The 22,947-nt window shown below is 36.9% G+C and overlaps 1 protein-coding gene across 2 annotated transcripts in view; it reads right to left on the bottom strand.

Annotated features, from left to right (window-relative positions):
- The window catches only part of LOC136337642 (sodium channel protein type 9 subunit alpha), a 163,070-nt gene that overhangs the window by 30,558 nt on the left and 109,565 nt on the right, over window positions 1-22,947 (bottom strand). The gene's annotated exons all lie outside the window — the stretch shown is intronic.

Below are 22,947 nucleotides of genomic sequence, written 5' to 3'. Positions count from 1 at the left end.
TTCTTGACCACTCAGCTGTGGTCACCAGGGAGAGACACGACACTCTGATTCTATGGAGATGAGACAAAGTCCTTCAATCTGGAAAAGGAATTATCAGTCTGGATTTTGAGGCAAAGCTGTGGAAGGGATTGCTAATGGGAAGAATACAAAGCACTTCCCTGATATTAGCCAAAATGTCGATAACTAGGACATAGTTATAATGGTTTTTTTCTCAGCTAGTAACAACTTTTATTTTTTAAAAAAAATATTTCTTCTTAGCTGGTAACACCTTTTAAATAAAATTATTCCAATTTTTAGAATTCTGACTGGCCCCAGCCTATTTGGTTGGCTCAGTGGTAAAGCGTTGGTGGCATGTGGAAGTCCTGGGTTTGATTCCCAGTCATGGCAGACAGGAGAGCCGATCATCTGCTTCTCCACCCCTCCCTCCTTCTCCTCTTGCAGCCCTGGCTCGATTGATTCAAGCAAATTGGCCTTAGGTGCTAAGGATGGCTCTGTGACCTCCGCCTCAGGTGCTAAAAAAAAAAAAAAAAAAAAGGCTCAGTTGCTGAGCAACGGAGCAAAGGCCCTGCATGGGCTGAGCACTGGCCCCCTAGTGGGCTTGCTGTAAGAATCCCGTAGGGGCACATGTGAGAGTCTATCTCTCTGCCTTCCCTCCTTTCATTAAAATAAAAAATTAAAAAAATTATGACTTAACCTAAATCAATGAAAACATCTTCAACTTCAATATTTGTTTTTTTCACTGTTTGAAAGAGCATTAACAAAGAAGAGTCATGTCAAGTTAATTTATAAGTAAGTAAAAGTTATGATTTTATAGAGTGTATCTTGTCATTGAAACTTTTACCCCCAATAGCTTTTATGGCAATTTTTTGTCAATTAAATTTAGGGTTTGGCTCAGATTTTTATATAATAAATGACAGTTATTCAATGTTATTCCTCACTGGAACAGAAATTATCAAAATTTTTAACATGAATTACAAATAATTTTTTTCAGGGACAGAGAGAGAGAGTCAGAGAAAGGGATAGATAGGGACAGACAGACAGGAACGGAGAGAGATGAGAAGCATCAATTATTAGTTTTTCATTGTGACACCTTAGTTGTTCATTGATTGCTTTCTCATATGTGCCTTGACCGTGGGGCTACAGCTGACAGAATAACCCCTTGCTCAAACCAGTGACCTTGGGTCCACACTGGTGAGCTTTTCTCAAACCAGATGAGCCTGCACTCAAGCTGGCGACCTCGGGGTCTCGAACCTGGGTCCTCCGCATCCCTATCCGACACTCTATCCACTGCGCCACTGCCCGGTCAGGCGAATTACAAATAATTTGTATCACAAGGCAAATTATTTGTGGCTCTTTGAAAATTAAAGTTTAGAATATTTTTAGAAATTCAAAGTTTTTCTGCAAATGCACTAAGTACAGTAGTCATTAAGTAGAACTATTTCAGTTCTGTGTATCTATTCAATATTTATGTGCATGTCCCAGTAATACAGACAGTTTGGTTCTGATCTATTCAGCCTTTAAGTTCAATACTTATTAAAACATAAGTTTGTTTAAGTAGATCCAAAGCATGCCTTTAAATAGAAGGCTAACAAGATCATGTCAAAATTTGTCATTTTATATAATTAATTATCTGATTATTTTTATTTCTATAGACTCAAGCATTGGTTATTTAGCTACCTTTCTTACAATTTTGGACATGGAAGAATGATTATACTGTACTAAAGGCAGTGAAATAAATAGTTTAGTATGAAAATTTTCCATTTTGATATTATAAATAAGCCATTTAGTATAGTTGATTTTCTTTTTTTAGTGAGAGAGACAAGGGGAGGGATAGCAGATTGGGACAGACAGAAACGGAGATGAGAAGCATCAATTCTTCATTGTGTACCTTAGCTCATTGATTACTTTCTCAGATATTATTTTTAAATAAAACAGTGAAATGTATTTTTTGCCTATTACTTCTTTGAATGTAAATAAAAATAATTTTTTTATCTTTCTCAGTCACCATAAAAACAAAAGTAAGTGGAGACACAGGACCATAGAGGCAGACTCACTAGTGTAAGAAATGGGAAATATGCCATCGTTAGTATCTCTGCATTTTTATTGAATAATATATGACTGTGGGTATTTTAAAAAATATTGTCATTCTTTACATAAAACCCATATAATGGAATAAAAATTTTTCAATATCGAACAGTATATAGTATAAAATACCCTTCCCCTGCACATTGCTTGATTCTATTCCCTTGCGGTAACTACTATACGGTATATATCTACACACATAGGTGTATATAGGGTGGGGCAAAAGTAGGTTCACAGTTGTGAGTACATGAAACACAGAATTTATACTTGTATTATTATTTTCCAAATGAACTGTAAACTTACTTTTGCCCCAACTGGGGCACATCTTTCCATATTTTTCAATATGTATCCATAAAACACTGAAGTACCATATTTTCCCATGTATAAGACACACCTTAATTTGGGGGCCCAAATTTTGAAAAAAAAATGTATTACATAAAGTTATTGAACTCAAGTTTTATTTATCATAAAATTGATACAACTCCTCATCACTGTCAATACTCCCCTTCATTAACTTGTCCTCATCTGTGTCTGATGATGAATCACTGTCATCAACAATGAGCACAAAAAAAAATGTGAAAAAGTGGTAAATGCAAGTAAAAAAATCTACAACCACTGTATAAGACCACCCAGTTTTTAGAGCCCCAAATTTTCAAAATAGGTGCATCTTATACATGGGGAAATACGATAGTTTGGAAATGTTCCTAATCTTCATTATAAACTTAAGTATGTATCCAAGCATCCCCTTTCAATTAGTGAAAATATCAAATTAAAATCTTTATAATTTTTATGATTCTTCATTTGATTGCCTAGCAGGTGTATTTTCTATAATGCACCTCACACTGCATATGAATAGAGGTTATAAATATAGGTGTCATATAAGAAATTTCCCTAACCTGGTCACTTAGAAATTTATTATTCACATTTCCTGAAATACGTAATCACATTGGAAAGCTATTTCATGGTAGTATGGATAGTGGTTAATGCTAGTGGGTCATTCCTTGTTTTGACAGGTATTATAAGTAGGATTGTCTAATAATCTGATACTCTGACCCTCAGAAGCAGATAATCATCAAACATATAGCAGCACTAAAAGAAACAAAACTTAACAAACACCTTATTCAAAGAGGATGACTTGTGTTGAAACATTCCAAAGAACTGACACATAATGTACATACTATAAAATTTGTTTTCTTCACATGACAAAAGCTATTCTTTGAAGAGAGCACCTAGAATAGTTATTTCACCTAACCCTCAAAACAAGATACACAGAGGACAGCAAGGATGATTCTGAACTCAATCATATGTCAATAAGCAAGAAAGACATTTTTCATTAAAATTAATATTACCCATCTTTTCACTTTATAGCCTCATTTCACAATTGAAAAACTATAATGAGGATCCTGAATCATTAAGGAGTAAAATATTAAAGTTCAGAATAAAGGGTCAAAATGCATTTAGAGCAGAATTCCACAGAGACAGTTACTATGCTTTGTAGGAGTCCAGTGTTTTCTAACTTTACTATTCTAATACGGGATAACTTAAAATTTTAAATATGCTTTTCTTTCCCTTGCAGTTGTGAGGACTTTTTTTTTTTCTTTTTTGCCTTCTGTAGAAATGCATAGATCCTGTCATCTGTGTATTAGAAAGAGAAAGACTGTAGCTCCTGTGATGAGAAAACAGCTATTTGGAGTTGCTTTTTAGGCATTTTACAGTATAGCAAGCCTGCTCACACCCAGAGTCTGGATATTTAAATAAGGACTTGAATTTAGAATTCCTGCTCCAAGTTTTTGCTCTGATTTTCCAAGGGCACCTTTGAAAATAACTGCATAGAGTTGGGCCCGAGAAAGTGAGTGACCTCTGCCCTAACTACCTAATAATAGGTGCTTGCTACCTTGCTTTCTAGCCCCTTTTTGCTCTTGACCTGGGATGGAGGGCTGCCCTCCCCCAAGCTCATTTTGTTGTAGCACCCACCTCATTTCTGGAATTTGTAAGTAATAAGTCTTGTGACTTGAAAAGTCTTCTTTTATCTTTTTAGCATTTTAAAAGTTGGAGATTACCAAAGTAGAGCATAGGGAATATAGTTAATAATATTGTAATAACTATGTATGGTGCCAAGTGGGTACTAGACTTATAGGAGGATCATTCTGTAAATAATATAAAAGACTATTGAATGTCAACTGCAACTGACAAATAAAAATAAATAAAAATTGTAAATTACCTAATATATTTCTATTTGTGTTTTTCATCTTGAGTAAAGTATTTTGTTTCTATACATGTTTTACTTTTCTGAGCCACTCAAGGGTCCTTCAATCTTTTTCTGGTCTCTCTGAAATTTCTCATTTCTTTAAAAATTTTAAAACATAATGCCCCAATTGAAAGCAATATGTAAAAAGATGTCCCCAGTTTAAAAGTGCTTCAGATATCCTTCATCAGTGAAAATTTAATACTATTTTCCTCTCTGTTATTCTAGATTTTCATTTTTATTACACTAATTTAGCAGAAAGTCATCGTTTTATTTACTAATTATAATAAACTCTTAGCTCACATTAGATTTATGTGCAACTATAAGTCCAGCACTTTTTCAAATAAAGGGCAAGAATATGGAGTTTTTCCTTTCCTGGTATTCTTTCTACCAGAGAAACTATGTAGGCATTTTGGAAACAGCTGCTCATTCAGCAGGAAATCTACTTAACAGATCCATCACAAGGTCAACATGGTATACAGTGTTAGTTGTTGGAGCAGTAATGAGGTCAAATCTCAGCCACTACCAGGGAAAGTAAAAATAAAGCCAATGATTTCACCAGGAGTTCTTAGTGTTCTCAGAATATTCTACCCAGGGCACTTTCTATTCAACAACATGACAACTTAGGTAATTAAAAGATAAGATCTTAAATATTAAACAAACAAACAAACAAAGTTTGCTTGCATAATAAGGTTGAACTGGTTGTAGATTTCTTAGCCAGATCCTACAGTTTTATCTCGAAATTTCTCTCCAACTGAAAGGGAAGCAGCATTCACTAATGAGGTCTTGAAATTTAAAGCAACTAAAAACAGTATTCAGGGGTCCTGTGCACTAAACCAGAAATGTTCTTTGCAGAAAATAGATATTTAAGAAGCTAGAATATAGTGAATCAAATAGAAAGAATGTCTTAAAAACTTTAGAATCAAATATTTAAACAGTTCTCCTGAGACATGCCAGAGAATTGCATCAAATGGGTGAATAAGGATGGAACAGAGGCAAACATGATGGCAAAACATGAGGTAAAAGTGCAGACTCTAAGACTTGAGCTCATTAACTGTTATTTATAATTTTTAAAACACCAGAATGTCAAAAACCAATCTATACATTGAATGATTAATGCTATCCCCTATACCTACTCAAAATGAGGAAGGACAAGGAAAGATAAATCCCAGTGAGTGAAACAATTACCAGTTTTTGAAATGTGAATTTCTAATACTGAAAATACAATATAAAATGAAAATCAGCACCCATAAAATATCTTTCCTACCTTTATATATGCAGTTTCTGCCAAAGAAAAGTATTTAAAGTCATTCTTTACAACTAAAATGTGCAGAGAATGACCATTTGTTAACATGTACCTAATGTTTTCTAATAGTAGTTTGGTAAAAATAAAATAGAATAATAATTTAAAAATTAAACACACCCATATATTACTGAAAACAGTTTTCTCAAAAATTATGTTTCCCCGGGGCGGGGGGATGGCGATGTAGTAGGCATATATTACAACTCTCACCTCCCAGAACCAAAGTGAATTACAACTTAACTTAGGAACAATCATCTTAGAAAACCAACTTTGGACTAAACTAAGAGGAATCTATAACCAAGCATAATGGAAGGAACCACACTGAGCTGGTAGAAAAGGCAGAGATGCAGAAAGGGCTGCCCTGTCCCCAGGAGTGAGAGAAAGCCCAGGGGTCTCTCAAGGTGGGGTTAGTTGCCAGGAGAGTTGTGGGTCCTCAGCCACAGGACTGGAATCCCATCCTGGAACCCTAGAGACTAGAGGAGGCATACAGACAGCATTTAGCTGAAAGAAGAGCTGGGTTACTCTTTGCAAGAGGGAGACAGAACTCTCAGACCCAGGCTCCAACTTAAAGGGACTGCTCAGACAGTCTCGATTAGCCACTTACCCAGGGATCCGGGAGTGGGGGCGCTGAAAGGACTGAAGTTGTTAGAGGAGAGTGAAGTCTTAGGGGCACAGGGAGAAACTGTGGGTGACAGCCACTCTGACCCCTGTACTGGGTCACTTCCCAAACCTAAAGTGGGTATTCTTCCTGGGAGAACCAAGCCAGCAAAGGTAAGCAATTACTTCACTAACCAGAGGCTCTCCTGCTCCAGTCAGTTCAGAGAGACACTTAGAAGTAGGGGGTACATCAGGGATACAGGTTTTGAGTGCTGAGGTCTGTGCTACACAGCCCCACAACCTGCTGAGTACCCTCCGAAGGGTGAGAGAGTCATGCTGTGGAGGTGACCACGAAGCTTGGCCCTCACAGTGATGGGGGCAGAGCCCAGCCAGGCAGCTTGTGCAGCAGTGGGGGGGGGGCAGAGCCAAGAGAGACGTCAAACTCACCGGAGGCGGGGGGTGGAGCAGGCAGCCCACATGACTACAAGGGGTAAAGCTCAGTGAGTTGAGAGGTCCTCCACCCTGTGGGGCAGCCTGAGCTGTGGTTCACGAGCCCACATCAGTGCCTGAGTGTCTGAGGCAGTGGAGGAAGCAGGCGGCTGGTGGAAAGACCACAATTCATGAATAGAGAGGCCACACACACTGGCAAAGACTAAATATAAGCCAGCCTAGGAGTGCAGCTGATATTTACAACTGCATCATGGCTGAGGAGAGGCAGCCACAAATTCTGGATTGCCTGAAGCTCCAAGAAGGTTGCTAAGAGCCCGTCAAAAGCAGTGACCCCCACTGGTCTGTGCCAGATTCTGGCCAGGGAGGTCCAGGGCTGATATATCCAGTGACCAGATATGGAGAGCATCAGCTCAGGACCTAACAACCCTACTTAGAGTGGTATCTTAAGGAAAGGCTCCTCATACCTGACCCAGCTAAGGCATAGAAAACGCTATCACAAATAGCAAATAGAGTAGTAGCAACAGATAGCCCACAGCAGAATACAAATAGCTGACCAAACCAAGAAGATCTAGAAACAACACAACTGAAAGTTGGAGGCAGACAACACCAACCCTAAACTCAGTTAACTACACAGACAACACATCCAAAGGAGTAGTCTATACAGAGACAAAAGGGAAAGGCAGAGAAATGGAATTCAAATGAGTCAACAAGAGAAATCCCCAGAAAAAGAACTGAATGAGGTAGAACAAACCAAAATACCAGATGCAGAGTTTAGAATAATGATTGTTAGCATGCTCAAGGATTTTAGAACACCAATAGATGGACAAAATGAGTACCTTAACAAAGAGATAGCAGGCATCAAAAAGGACTTTGAAATCATAAAAAAGAATCAGACAGAAATGACAAACAAAATATCAGAAATGAAGGCTACACTAGAAGGAATTAAAAACAGCCTGGAAAAAGCAGAGGATCAAATCAGTGATTTAGAGGACAAGATAAGCAAAAGCATGGAAGCAAAACAGCAAAAAGAAAAAGATGATCAAAAAGTGTGAGGAAACTCTAATAGAGCTCTGTGACAACATGACGAGAATCAACATCTGCATCATAGGGGTTCCTGAAGGAGAAGAGAAAGAACAAGGGATAGAGAACCTGATTGAAGAAATCATAGCTGAAAATTTCCCTGAATTGATACAAGAAAAAGTCACACAAGTTCAGAAAGCACAGAGAATCCCAGTAAAGAGGAACCCAAAGACCTACACCAAGACACATCATAATTAAAAGACCAAAGCTAAGTGATAAAGAAAGAATGCTAAAAGCTGCAAGAGAAAAGCAGTCAATCACCTACAAAGGAGCCCCCATAGGATGATATCCAACTTCTCAACAGAAACACTTGAGGCCAGAAGGGAATGGCAAAAAATATTCAAAGAAATGCAGAACAAGAGTCTACAACCAAGACTTCTTTATCCAGCAAAGCTATTGTTTAAAATTGAAGGAGAAATAAAAAGCTTCCCAGACAAAAACAGACAAACAAACAAAAAAACTCAAGGAATTCATTACAACCAAACCAATTCTGCAAGAAATGTTAATGGGCCTGTTATAAACAGAACAAAGGAGAAAAAAATCTAGAAAAAGAGAAATGTACATTTAAAGATTAAAATGACAATAAACAAGTACATATCAATAATAACCTTAAATGTAAATGGATTAAATGCTCTAATGAAAAGACATAGGGTAGCTGAAAGGATAAGAAAACAGGACCTCTACATATGCTGTATACAAGAGACCCACCTCAAAACAAAAGATACACATAAAATGAAAGTAAAGGGATGGAAAAAAATATTTCATGCAAATGGAAATGAAATGAAAAAAAAGTTGGGGTAGCAATACTTATATGACAAAATAGATTTTAAAACAAAAGCTATAGTAAGGGATAAAGAAGGTCAATACATAATGATAAAAGGAAGCAAGCCAACAAGAAGATATAACCATTATAAATATCTATGCACCTAATAGAAAAGCACATAAAAAGCAGATTTTGATGGACATGAAAGGCAAGATCAACAGCAATACTATAATAGTAGGGGATTTCAATACTCCACTAACATCACTAGATAGATCCTCAAGTAAGAAAATTAACAAAGAACCAGCAGATGTAAAGGACACACTAGATCACCTGAATTTAATAGATATTTTCAGAACCTTTCACCCTAAAGCAACAGAATTTACATTCTTTTCAAGTGCTTTTGGTACATCCTCTAGGATAGACCACATGTTATGACACAAAACAAGTCTCAATAAATTTAAGAGGATTGAAATCATATCCAGCACCTTTTTTTTTGTCACAATGGCATGAAACTAGAAATCAACTACAATAGAAAAACTGAAAAACACTCAAACACTTGAAAACTAAATAGCATGTTATTAAATAACAAATGGGTTAACAATGAGATCAAGGAAGAAATAAAAAATTTCCTTGAAACAAATGAAAATGAACATAAAAGAATTCAAAATTTATAGGACACAGCAAAAGCCGCCCTGAGAGGGAAGTTTATAGCATTACAGGCATACCTTATGAAGCAAGAAAAAGGTAAAATAAACAATTTAATCCTGCATCTAAAGAACTAGAAAAAGAACAGCAAGTAAAGCCCAAAGAAAGTAGAAGGAAGAAAATAATAAAGATTAGAGCAGAAATAAATGACATAGAGGCTAAAGAAACAATACAGAGGATCAATAAAACCAAGAGCTTGATTCTTTGAAAAGGTAAACAAGATTGATGAACCTTTAACCATACTCACCAAGAAAAAAAGAGAGAGGACTCAAATAAATAAAATTAGAAATGAGAGTGGAGAAGTAACAACTGACACAGCAGAAACACAAAGGATTGTAAGAAAATACTATAAAGAACTGTATGCCAAAAAATTAGACAGCTTAGGTGAAACGGACAAATTCCTTGAAACATCATCTTTCAAAAATCAATTTGGAAGAATCAGAAAACCTGAACAGACCAATTACAACAAATTAGATTGAAACAGTTATCAAAAAATTCCCAACAAACAAAAGCCTTGGGCCAGAAGGCTTCACAGGCAAATTCTATCAAATATTCAAAGAAGAATTAACTCCTATCCTTTTCAAGATATTTCAAAAAATTCAAGAGGAGAGATGACTTCCAAGCTCCTTTTATGAGGCAAGCATAATTCTGATTCCAAAACCAGATAAAAACAAAACAAAGAAAACTATAGGCCAATATCTCTGATGAATTTAGATGCTAAAATTCTCAACAAAATATTAGGAAACCAAATCCAGCAATACATGAAAAAAAATCATACATCATGATCAAGTGGGATTTATTCTGGGGAGGCAAGGCTCATGTAATATATGCAAATCAATCATGTGATTCATCACATAAACAAAAGGAAGGATAAAAATCACATGATAATATCAACAGATGAATAAAAAGCCTTTGATAAAACCCAGCAACCATTTATGATCAAAACTCTCAGCAAAGTGGGAATACAGGGAACACACATCAACATGATAAAAGCCATCTATGCCAAACCCACAGCTACTATCATACTAAATGGGCAAAATTAAAAGCAATCCCCTTAAGTTTAGGAACAAGGCAGGGGTGCCTCCTTTCACCATTCTTCTTCAACATAGTTCTGGAAGTCCTAGCCACAGCAATCAGACAGAAAGAAGAGATGAAAGGCATCCAAATTGGAAAAGAAGAAGTAAAACGATCATTATTTGCTGATGATATGATATTGTACATAGAAAACTCTTGTCTCAGACAAAAAACTACTGGACCTGACAAATAAATTCAGCAAGGTGGTAGGATATAAAATTAATATTCAGAAATCAGAGGCATTTTTTACACCAACAATAAAGAGTCTGAAAGAGAAATTAAGGAAACAATCCCCTTCACTATTGCAACAAAAAAAATAAAGTACCTAGGAGTAAATTTAACCAAGGATGTTAAAGACCTGTACTTGGAAAATTATAAAACATTGATAAAAGAAATCAAGGAAGACACAAACAAGTAGAAGCATATACTGTGTTTATGGATAGGAAGAATAAACATCATTAAAATGTCTATTTTACCTAAAGTAATCTATATATTCAATGCAATTCCTATTAAAATACCAATGACATACTTCAAAGATATAGAACAAATATTCCAAAATTTGTATGGAACCAAAAGAGAACATGAATAGTCTCAAGCTCATGTCTATGATCCCATGCTCAAGTTAACGACCCCCGTGCTTAAGCTGATGAACCCATGCTCAAGCCTGCAAACTGGGGGTTTTGAACCTGAGTCCTCTGCAACCCAGGCAGATGCTCTATCCACTGTGCCACTGTCTGGTCAGGCAGCAAGATTCTTTCTTTTTTTTATTTTATTTATTCATTTTAGAGAGGAGAGAGAGAGGAGAGAGAGACAGGGGGGAGGAGCTGGAAGCATCAACTCCCATATGTGCCTGACCAGACAAGCCCAGGGTTTCGAACCGGTGACCTCAGCATTTCCAGGTCGACGCTTTATCCACTGCGCCACCACAGGTCAGGCCCAGGCAACAAGATTCTTATTAACATAGATTCCTCCCCACCCAAGAAACTATTAAGAGTTCTGTCATCTAACAAGCTATACTAAAATTAAAGAGACATATTATATCTTTATGGTGTATTTTATTTGTGAAAAGTATCAGATAAGGCAATTCATATTAATCTGTTTCTAATTTTAAGTGTTTTATATCTTATTGACAGATTTAGTGTTCACTTCATTCATTTCATAATATATTTTATTTAAACCTCTTATCTTCTTGAGGCTACTCTGCATATCTCTGTATCAGAAACTTATTCTCATCCATGAGTAGTATTACTTCTGGAATCAAATTAAGTATTTCAAGCACTTATAATTAATTCATTCATAGGCAGGGCCTATTAAATTATTAATTGATGCATTTTATATATAATCAAAAAATAACCAAATGTTAATTACTGACTTGATTTTAAAAAATAGAACTCTAGCTATCACTGTGCTTAAAATCATTTCAAGTGTACTCAAGGTTTGGACCAGAATCAGGGTACCTTGGCTCTGTCCCCAACTTTCTAGATGTATATATAGAAAGCAGCTCATTTGTATGATGAGACAGTTCCTTAACTGTCAATACAGGTCTTGCATTAGAATGGTCATTTCCTGTTCTGAGATTTTATGTTTATGGCTAAAATATTTCTCCCACAAAGACTGTTTCTTCATAGAGTTTTAATTTACTGAATTTAAATGTGACAATTTTTCCAATTTTACGGAGTTATAATTGACATACAACATTGTGTAAGTTTAAGGTGTACAATGTACTGATTTGATACATGTATATACTGTGAAATGTTTACCACAATAAGTTAACACATCCTTCACTTCACATAATTAAGGTTTTTGCTGTTGTTGTCATGGTGAGAACATTACAGCTTTACTCTCACAGCAATGATGTGACAATTGAATGTGATGTATATCTATACATTTAGCAGCAGAGGAAGTTGATGAGGCTTTCAGGTTAAAAGTTGCTTCAGTTGCCTCTGTTACAGTCTATATCTTACTTACTACTTTTATAATATATTCAATACAAATTTATAGATCATGCACTTGAAATCACCTAAGGACATAAGACAGATCAAGAAAGCCATCAAGAGCATAACAAAAAATGATGGAATTGGCCCAGTGACATGCTGGGATGTCAGTTCATCCATGGAACTGTACATATATGTTCCTACTTTCTTGCAATGGGTCAGGCAGAACAATTTTGTAGCTGAAGAGCATGCATGATGCTGAAAAAAATATTATATACATAGGATTTATTTTTAGGTAACCTGTGCAAAAGTGGTCACATATGCCTCTGCCTGGTTAAAGCACAGAGCTGCATCCTTGATAGATCCAGTTTGTTATTACCCCTGTGAGAAGTAAGAAGGTTAGGTACTGAAGTTTAGAAATGCAGCATGAGGGACACTTTAGTCTACTGATTTAAAATGTTTAAGGTCACATACCTGTAAATAGAAATTAGTTATGTTTCATAATACATGCCATATGCTCAATACAAAGCAATATATTTGAAACACAGTAATAAGATTCAATATCTTTCAACACAGATTTAAAGATAACGGACTAAATAGCTATATAATTCTGTTATTTAGAAGAAGAATTTAAATATTGTAATGTGTTGAGGCAATCTTTTGTATTTTGTTTGTTCTTCATAAAAACATTATAAAATAAATGAGTCTCAATACTGGAGTGGGATGAAGGTAAGAGTGTAGTTTTTAAAAGCACATTGTAAAAGTAGACTTTTTATTTACTTTTAATTAGCATTCAAACAACATTACAGAAAATATGTTTCAAACTAACCAAAATCAAAAGATAAGAAAAATTAATTTAACTATGTCAACCCAAAATTTCATTGTTTTAGACAAATGAACAAATTCAATAAGGATAAAAGATTTTAAAACAGTTTGGAACCAATTTCAAAAATGAAATGGTCTAAGTAAAACTCTATATTAGAGTGGGTTTTTTTTTATAAGAACCATACATAAAGGATAGGGTCAAATGTCAGCTTCTCTGAAAGGTATAATTGTAACTAATCCCTAAATCTGCTAAGTCAAATGCATTTCTGAAAGAATTATTTTGTTTTCTAAAATGAAATAATGAGAATAATTCAAAACTGCTTTAACTTCCTCTTTAAGGAAAAACCTTTATAAAAATATCTAAAAATATAGACCTTATAACAATGTAATTAAAATCATTATATAATAAAATAACATATTATATTTAAATGTAATGACTATGAATATTTATAAAACCAATAAAAGGAATGCATTTAATACCAAGTAAGCGCATTTAAGTTTTTCCAAAGATGATGTCTTTTGAAAGAAATACAAAATATAGAATGGGTGGGTAGATAAATGAATGAGTGAATCTGGTGAACAATATGAATGTTTGTTCCTCTGCTTGAGATTTCCTTTTCCACCATATTCCCTCAATAAGTTTATCTCCACCCTTCAGAGTCTGGTTCAAGTGCCACCTCCTTTCATGGACCTTCAACCTGACACATCTCTGACTCAATGCATCCTCAATGAACTGGTTTATTATTCTGATATGGAATGTGCCTTGGTCTGTTCTATGTTATATTATTGAAGTAGACTATAACCTATTAAGTCACTTAAGGAGGATTAGAAGCTGAACATGAATCAGCAAATGCACAATACCATTATAACAGAAAATGTGATCCTGAACTGCAACATTACAGGCATATAATAGAAAGTAATTAAATCCCCACTCACTCTCTTGCTTTTCTATGATGGTTAAAAGTTGGCGTTCAAAGTCAAAAAGACCCCAGAAACATAATTGACTAACCAGCATCATCTTTTAGTGTGTTAGTCATCTGAAAATACAGATTAATATCTACTTTCCAGGGTTGTTATAAGGAGACAAGTTATAGAGTGTAGATGAAAGTGATTGATATATACATTTTTTTCCTTGGTGCTTTCTTCTTTTCTGTCAGCCTATCAAGTGCTGAGTTGACCACTTGATCTCTTACTTTCTACAGTCCCTGGAGTGTAGTGGTATCTAGTGATGCACTGCCTAGATACTCCTTCCACACAAGCCACTCATTCCTCCTGCTGCCAGTAGTGTTGGCAGCTGAGGGCTCACAGCTGAGTTCCTCTCTGGGAATGGTCATGCAGAAGGGGGCTGCCTTAGCCAAGTTTACACACTTTCTCCTAGAAGAGAAGAGGGAAAGCCAGGACCCAGAGACAAACTGGTTCTGGGAACAAAGGCCTAATGCCCTTTCTTCAGTTTGGGACTACTCCACAAAGTCATCCCAAAGCCACAGATGCCTGTAGGATCAGCCAATGCTGTAATAGCAGAGCATTTCAACTTCTCCTTTTGCCCAATCATCTTGTTTCCTTCACTTTTTACGGGTGTAAAAATTTATTCTTGGGAACACTACCCAGCAATTTTTTTTTCCTTTTAGGTGTGAGGAGGGGAGATAGTGAGGCAGATTCCTGCATGTGTCCTGACCAGGATCCACCCAGCAACCCCCTCTAGGGCTGATGCTCAAATACTGAGCTATTTTTAGTGCCTGAGACTGATGCTGAGACCAATTGAGCTATTCTCAGCACCTGGGACTGACACTCAAGCCACTGGCTATAAGAGGGGAAAAGAGAGAGAAGAAAGAGAAGGGGAGGTGGAGAAGCAGATGGTCAATTCTCCTGTGCCCTGACTGGGAATTGAACCCAGGATATACATATGCTGGGCCAATACTTAATCCAGTGAGCCTCCAGCCAGGGTTACACAATTTCTTACACAAAGATTTCTCCAACAGTTGGTTTCCCAGGGATTCTAACCTCAGACTGTATATTTCCATGATTAACATAATTTAACATACAAAATTCCAACCTGTCTATAACTCTGACTTCTCTTTTTAAGACCTATTTTTCCAAATACATACTGTTCAGCATCATCTAGCTATCCTGCAAGTTGCTCACAATTAAGATGTCCACAAATAGAAATGTTTGTCCCATACTCTCTAGTTTTTCTCCACCCCTGTATATTTTTAATAACATCAAAAGCTACCCAGTTTTCTAAGCCACAGGCTTTCATTATGTCAATTTGTATCACTCCAAAAGATACATCAAACTCTTAACTTCTGGTACCCTTGAATGTGACCTTATTTGAAAATAGGGGTTTTGCAGATATAGTTAAGTTGAGATCATTAGGGTGGGCCCTACTCCAATATAATTAATGCCTTTATAAGAAGAGAAGACAGAGACACACAGGGAGAATGGCATATGACAACAGAAGCAGAGATCAGAGTAATGCAGCTGCAAGACATGGAAGGCCAACCATGAAAGCCCACCTCTAGGAGCTAGAAAAATCCAAGAGAGGATCCTCCCTAGATACTTTAAGGAGAGCACTGGCCCTGATTACAGCTCCATTTCAGACTTCTAACCTCTGGAACTGTAAGAGAATGAATTTCTGTTGTATAAAGCCACCAAGTTTGTGATACTTTGTATGTTAGCCATAGGACACTAATATACCCTTAGAAACAGCTCGCAATTCATAGATCCAGACCTTAAGTAAGCCCCTATATTTTAACTTGCAAGTGTCATAGAGTTTATCCCCACCTGCCACTGGCACCCTTTCTTAGCTTGAGTCTTCATCAGCTGTCCTTGGGAGAATGGCAAATACCTTTCCCAGGCTCTCACCTTTCTCTCCTGCTGGGCTTATTACACCCCCAATGCAGTTTTCTTTAAAAGTATAAGTTTGCTAACAACAAAGTATTATAAAATAAGAACATAAAGCCTCCTCTTTCTGTTAAAGAGGAAAGAAAAACATATTTCAATTGCTTGTCATGTGCTTCAAGCCATCCACTATATGGCTCCAACCTACCTCTGTCACATCATACTTCCCACCGGCCATCCTAACCTGCGTTTAATGAGCCTTTTTGCATCTGGATGTTTCAACACTTGTGGTCCCTTTACCTCTACTGGAAAGGTTTCTGTCTCTCTCATTTCCTCTTTACCAGTCTCATTCTCTCTCTCTCTCTCTCTCTCTCTTCTGATATGCCTGATAGAGTCTCTTTTTACTATAAAACACACTTCAAGTGCCATCTCTTCTTTGAAATATTTCTATTTATTTTCAAGATTATTTGCCCCAACTTCTATCCTGCCTCAATATTTTGTCTAGAACACTGTTTTTATTCTTTTTTATATGGTTTAATCTTGCTTTACTCTATAGCACCTAAGACAGTGCCAGAGATAAATACCTTCTCGCTACATTTACTGAAGCAATGAGCACTGAGGATGGCGTCTTCCTAGTCTCCAGCAGGCGACAGTATGGAGCAGCTCAGTAAATGTAAACTGAAACATCACTAGTGATGATCTGTAGAATATGGACTCAGGTGTATTCCTTTGCCATTTTTTCTCCCAGTGATCAAGCTCATGAAGGGCTTATACAGACTTTGCTTCTTTTTTGAAAAATAAAGTTTTGCATTAATGTGCTTGGAGAGTTTGTAGCATCCCACTTGAGGGTAGAAAGTTTGATAGAACATTTGAGGCTTTCATTGATTTTCCTTCTCCAAGGACCTCAGCTGGCTCCACCACAACATTGATAAAATATTTCAAACAGTAAAGGACTATTAATAAAGTCTGCCTGTCTTGAGAAGGAATAAATGGGGATCTTTCCCTGAGGAAATTTTTACACAGGATGTTTTCTTCTCTGCTGAGTATACCAGATGAGCAAATTCACTTAAACCAGCCTTGAGAAGTGGATACATTTGTCAAAAGAGCAATAAAAAATATTTGGGTTGCATCTTGATTTAGGCAGGGAGAGTTCAAAGGGTCTGTCTGATAATGGAGAAAATAATGGAATTAAGCATTTCTAGGAAAGCCACTTAAAATAAAGTTCGGAGGCCACTGAGTAAGTGGGGCCTTTGCATATCTCATTCGTCAGTTCTCAGAACTGCTGTTAAATTGCTAACCTGTTGCTAATTTCAGATCAAGGCCAAGCCATGAATGTCCTGGAACAGCAGCTACTGCCTGGACTTTATCTGCCCACCTGTTTGCGTATTTGAAATAACCAATCCTGGTTAACCTAGCCAACAATCCTTCATTTGCAAGAAGGGTCTAAATGGGAGCTACTCTTGTGCTTCTTGCCTTTATAAACTCTGCCTTTCTTTGCTTTGTTCAGAGTGCAATTTAGATCGCTACCTGAATCTTGCCTACAGGATTGCAATCCTTTTTGCTCAAATTAATGCTTTTTGTAAATCTCTTTGGTTAACATGTCCTAGAACAGGCATGTGCAACAAGCTTCCTTCCTGTGTGTCTTTAGCCACTAAAACTGTGAACTACTGTTCTGCAGCTGCTGCCTCCCTTAAATTTAACCAGTAGCAAACAGCTCCTTACAGAGTGTATGTGACTCCTCAATTTCACACCCATAATAATTAAATGGACACTTACTCTCTGAGAGGCACTTGTCTAATTATTAACATAAATTCTTTAATATTCATTACAATTTTAATTTGCATATAAGGAAACTAAAAAAATGGATTTTTCTAAATTGTTCAAGATCATAGTAAATATCAAAGCTAAGATTCAGGGCAAGTACTCTATCTCCAGTAGCTGCATTCTTTTTTTTTTTCTAATTTATGTTTAATTTATTGTGTTGACATGGTTTCAAGTGCCCCACTCATTCTAACACCCACTATGCACTGTGTCATGTCCCCCACACCCCATGAAAAGTCTCTTCCCAACATTGTTTTATCCCCTTTGGCCCCCCTCTTCCTACTTCCATTCCCCCTTTCCTTCTGGGAATTGCTGTCCCATTATCTGTATCTCTGTGTTATGTATATATAATATGGCTAATACTTTCACCTTCTTTGATCCTGTCTCCTCTTCCCCCTTCCCTCTGACAGCTGTCCATCTGTTGACTGTGACCCTGACTCTGTTTGTATTTTGTTCCTCAGTTTATTGTGTTCATTAGATTCCACATATAAGTGAGATCATATGGTATTTGTCTTTCTCTGCCTGGTTCATTTCACTTAGCATAATAAATTCCTGGTTCATCCATGCCATCACAAAGGTAAGATTTCCTTCTTTTTCACAGCCACATAGTATTCCATTGTGTATACGTACCACAGCTTTTTAACCCACTTGTCCACTGATGGAAACTTGGGCTGTTTCCAGATCTTGGCTATTGTAAACAATGCAGTAGTTGTGTTCTTAACTACACCTCAAGGTAGTGCTTAAAATTTAAATAACCTAAATCTATTGAATAAGGCATTGCTTTCTGTTGGGTAATCAAGATTAACCTTTTGGGCAAGGTTCATCAAGAACATGGCAATAACTATTTCAAAGATATTTCAAGCATGAAAAAAATAAAGTTACAAAGGACGGAATAAGCAGTTACAAAAATCTGGGAACTCTAGTGGAAGCTAAGATTAGGAGATTTAGAGCTGGGAAGTTAGCAATGAAGGGTAATAGGACACTTTAGATAAAGAAAATCAGCATTTTTTAGTGGTTCAAATTGAAAACCAAAACCAAGTGGTAATTAGGAACATTTAAATCTCAAACAACTAAAAAGAGACTCTAGATACAGGGTTTCACAATTGATGACAGCTTAATATTATCTCTAAGCTACCTAAAAAATTTCCTATAAATCCTGAAGTTTTATTATTTCTCAAGTCAACCATATAGTAAAGTAGATATGAATGTATTCAAGATGACACACTTTGAGAAATGTCATGAAAAATTTCTCTTAAAGAGAGGCAAACTCTCAAAGTCCATAATTTTAAATGTGAACTTTTTTTAGATAATAAAGATGAATTCAATAATAAACACAAGAACTATAACTTTTTGGGGTTTACCAACTCAAACACTGTGCTAAATGACTTAAAGAGATTAGTATATGTTTATTATAACCTATGAAGTACCCTCATGTTCCTGTATATAACATGTAAATCACAGATATGAAATAGAAAAAGTGTGCATTTTTTCTCATAGTAGATATGACTATAATGTCATAAAGTGATAAGAATATTAGAGCATTACCATAAAACGGTGGTTGGATGGCAATTTAAGGACACTAAAGTCCATGCTTTTTAGGAAGGGTTTATGGGATAGGTGGCAGAGTAACTTTAGGGATGGTTAAAATAGTCTAGATAAGCAACCAATAGTCTTCAGACTAAATGACATCACAAGCCTCCTCTGGATGCCACAGAGTATATAAATTCTTCAGAAGCATGGATCAGTACCCCATAGGAGAAAATTTGGGTATTAACCCCAATAGGAATATGTGTTTTATACCTGAAATGGACAAAGAAAGGGAAAAGGAGGTAGAAATAGGATTGACATGAATCAAAAGACTGGGACTCCTTTCATGGTTCTGCCTTTAATTAGCGTTATAACTGGGTAAAGTCACTTCCTTTTACTGAGCTGGCTTTCTCGGTTACAAAAACAGGTGCTAAACAGGCAGATCTTTAAGATTCCATTTAAAATGTTTTCATTCAAAATACTAAGGCCTGACCAGGTGGTGGCGGAGTGGATGGAGTGTCAGACTAGAATGCAGAAGACCCAAGTTCAAAACCCAAGGTCGCTGGCTTGAGTGTGGGATTATAGACATGACCCCATGCTTGCTGACTTGAGACCAAAGGTTGTTGGCTTGAGCCCAAAAGTTGCTGGCTTGAAGCCCAAGGTTGCTGGCTTGAGCCCAAGGTTGCTGGCTTGAGCAAGGGGTCACTTGGACTGCTGTAGCCCCTAGTCAAGGTATGTATAAGAAAGCAATCAATGAACAACTAAGGTGCCGCAACAAAGAATTGATGCTTCTCATCTCTCTCCCTTCCTGTCTGTCTGTCCCTATCTGTCCCTCTCTGACTCTCTCTGTCTCTGTCAAAAAAAATACTAAGAGTGAGATTTTTACCAGCAACTATGTAGATTTTTATAAGGTTAGCCACAGGCTTTGAGCAAAGGAAAACTGACCAGGTAAGAAATGATTCCTCCCAAATATTAAGATGTCAGAAGTACTCAGAAAACTCTGCCAAGCTACCCAAGTGCTTTAACAACTGGAACCCCAGTGTATTCATAAAGTCTATCAGGCAAATGGGGTTTTACAACTCTAACCTTCATTAGCAGAAAAATGGGCAATTGCATTAGTTTTTCCTTTCTACCTGAGACTACACCAGGTAGACTACACTTCTGAATAAGGACCTGTGGAATCTGATTTCCTACCTTCAAGCCAAAAAAACACACCTTTTGAATTCTGGAGATATTTCTTCTTCCATGATAGGTTTAAAAATAATATCATATTTAATTTCTTACTTTGTCACCTTAGAAGAATTTCTTTGGCTACTTAGAAATATATATTCCTAATTTATTCACTCGATAATATTGAGCATTTACTATGTGCCTAGTACTGGTTATACAGCCAGTTTACACACACACACACACACACACACACACACCTGTGTATTTTTATTCTAAAATCCACTATGAATTCATGGAAGCCAGGTTTAATATAGAGTTTAGCAGATAGAAAGTATTTGGTAAATATCTGTCAAATACTTAGAAATGTGATCAAAAGAAAGGAAATATACTTTAAAGTGATACCTTAAAAGTTTAAACAGATGCCATTAAATGCTCTGTCATAAAAAAACACTTATGATTATATTCCATAGTAATAAAAATATAGCTCAATAAATCTTTGAATATATGTAACCAAGTGTGTGGAAGGAGGATACATACAAGTTTTAATAAATGGTTCCTGTTCTTAATGAATTTACAGTACTCTTTGATGCATACAACCATTTCTCAAAAAAGTTAAAATACAAGACTAAAAAATCCAGGAATAAGCATAATAGTGTGTAGCGTTCTGTAAAGCCAGTAGCCAGGGCTGCCATCACAGCAGCCTGGCCCATGCAGGTTTGCATTGTATTCGGACAGTCGGTAAAGAAACAATGGAGCCAAAAACTGATGGGCCATCATCTTTAATTGTAGCTTGCACCCAGCGGGCAAGTAAAAACACACACTGGGCTCCAAAACCCACTCACATTCAGTGCTCACAAAGATACTGATTTATCCAAGTTTCCTAGAATCAAAGGTTTCTAACTCACCAGACTTATTCACCTCCGTTCCCCATCTCTTTCCTTCCCCCTGCACAAACTGCACAAACTGGCTTCTCACTCAGCACTCCGCCATCTTGGCTGCTTCTCCTGACCTCCTCCAAGTGGCCTCTCTCCCCTCTCCTCTCTGCTCTCTCCTCTAATGATAATCTCAGGAACCGAGAGAGTAAGCTCCTGTTCTGCCCCCATTTTATAGTGTAGAAATCAAAACCTTTAATCCAATATACAAAATAGGGAAGTCTCTAATACAAAGTCACTTTCTGAGGCATGATGGGATTGCACCACCCCACATCAGAAGGGGTGGGAAAGGCTTAATCCCAAAACCAAGTCCCAGGCAACAAGAATCCTGCCTGCCCACAGCCTGCCCCCAACACACATTAATATCACCTGGGTGACGGCCTCCACGTGGGCAGCGCCATCTTTAACAAAGTGAGCATAATATATTTTATCTGCCCAACACGTTCAAAATGGGGAGAGATCACATCTGCTAGGGGAGAAATCAGAATGGATGTAATAGCTACTACCACTTCTGAGCATTCTGAGAACTTTCTAAGCATTTCACATGTGTTAATTCATTGAACCCTCACCCAACCCTATGATGCAAGGACTAAGTTTGCAAATGAGGAAGCTGAAGGCTTGTCTTTAAAGATGTTTATAGGATTTTGAATGAAGAAGAAAATCCCAAGCAAAGGCATTCAGGTAGTGTAAGGAATCACCCATCTAACTTGAATCCTCTAGGACTTGGATTGGGGAACTTTAGTTAAAAGCCCTGCCTGAATGTCTCTTGGATGCAAACACCAAGGAGCTTTGTGAGTGAGTGACCTTTGTGCAGACACAAAGGAATGCATGTGAAAGCACTTTAGAAAATTAGCCTAGAGGTTCTAGATTGCCCCTTCCTTTGTGCTTGTTAATTAGCAAAAGAAAAGAATGTACTGACCCAAATTACCCTTTTCTCCATGTCAGCAAAACAGCCATTAGTCATTGTTTCTCCTGTCACCTGATCTCCCTTCCTTGTAATTCTGTTACCTCTGTTTTGTTTCTGATCAACAAAAACTAAGAGAGAAGGAAATTGAGGAGGTCTTCTTTGCCACCCTTGGCAGGCCTCCCCCTCTCTTCCTCTTGACATAAATTTGTGTCTTGAGTAGGTTCTTCCACATGCCACTGGTAGTTCCCAGGGGGCTGGAGTACTACAAGGTAGTGAGTGTATGTTGCTCAGAAGGAAACTGGCTGCTTGTACAGGTGTTAAGAACTCCAGGCAAACACAAAGAGACGTGGTTGGTTAAAGCTGGTGTAGGCCATGATGTGAAGGCTTTATCTGCAGTCTATAATTCAGGAGACTTTGGGGAGTAAGGATACTTTAAAGGAGTGACATGATTAGGACTGAACCTGAGTAAAATTAATCAGATAAATAGACTAGAGAAAATGTAAAATGAAGGCAGAGATACCAGTTGGGACTTCACTGTGGTAAGGTACCAAAGAACTGTAAAACTTAGTATTGGCAATGCCATTTTAAAGAGGAAAAGTCAGGCATTGAAAGAATAAAGGTTATCTGAAGAATTTCCTTTCCCTTTCAATAAGAGACAATATTTACATAACCTACACTGATTTTAACTTTTCTT

Source organism: Saccopteryx bilineata, chromosome 5 (genome assembly GCF_036850765.1).
Source record: "Saccopteryx bilineata isolate mSacBil1 chromosome 5, mSacBil1_pri_phased_curated, whole genome shotgun sequence".
Classification (NCBI taxonomy): Eukaryota; Metazoa; Chordata; class Mammalia; order Chiroptera; family Emballonuridae; genus Saccopteryx; species Saccopteryx bilineata.
The sequence above is the reverse complement of the archived record's forward strand: the minus strand, read 5'-3'. Positions and strand labels throughout refer to the sequence as shown.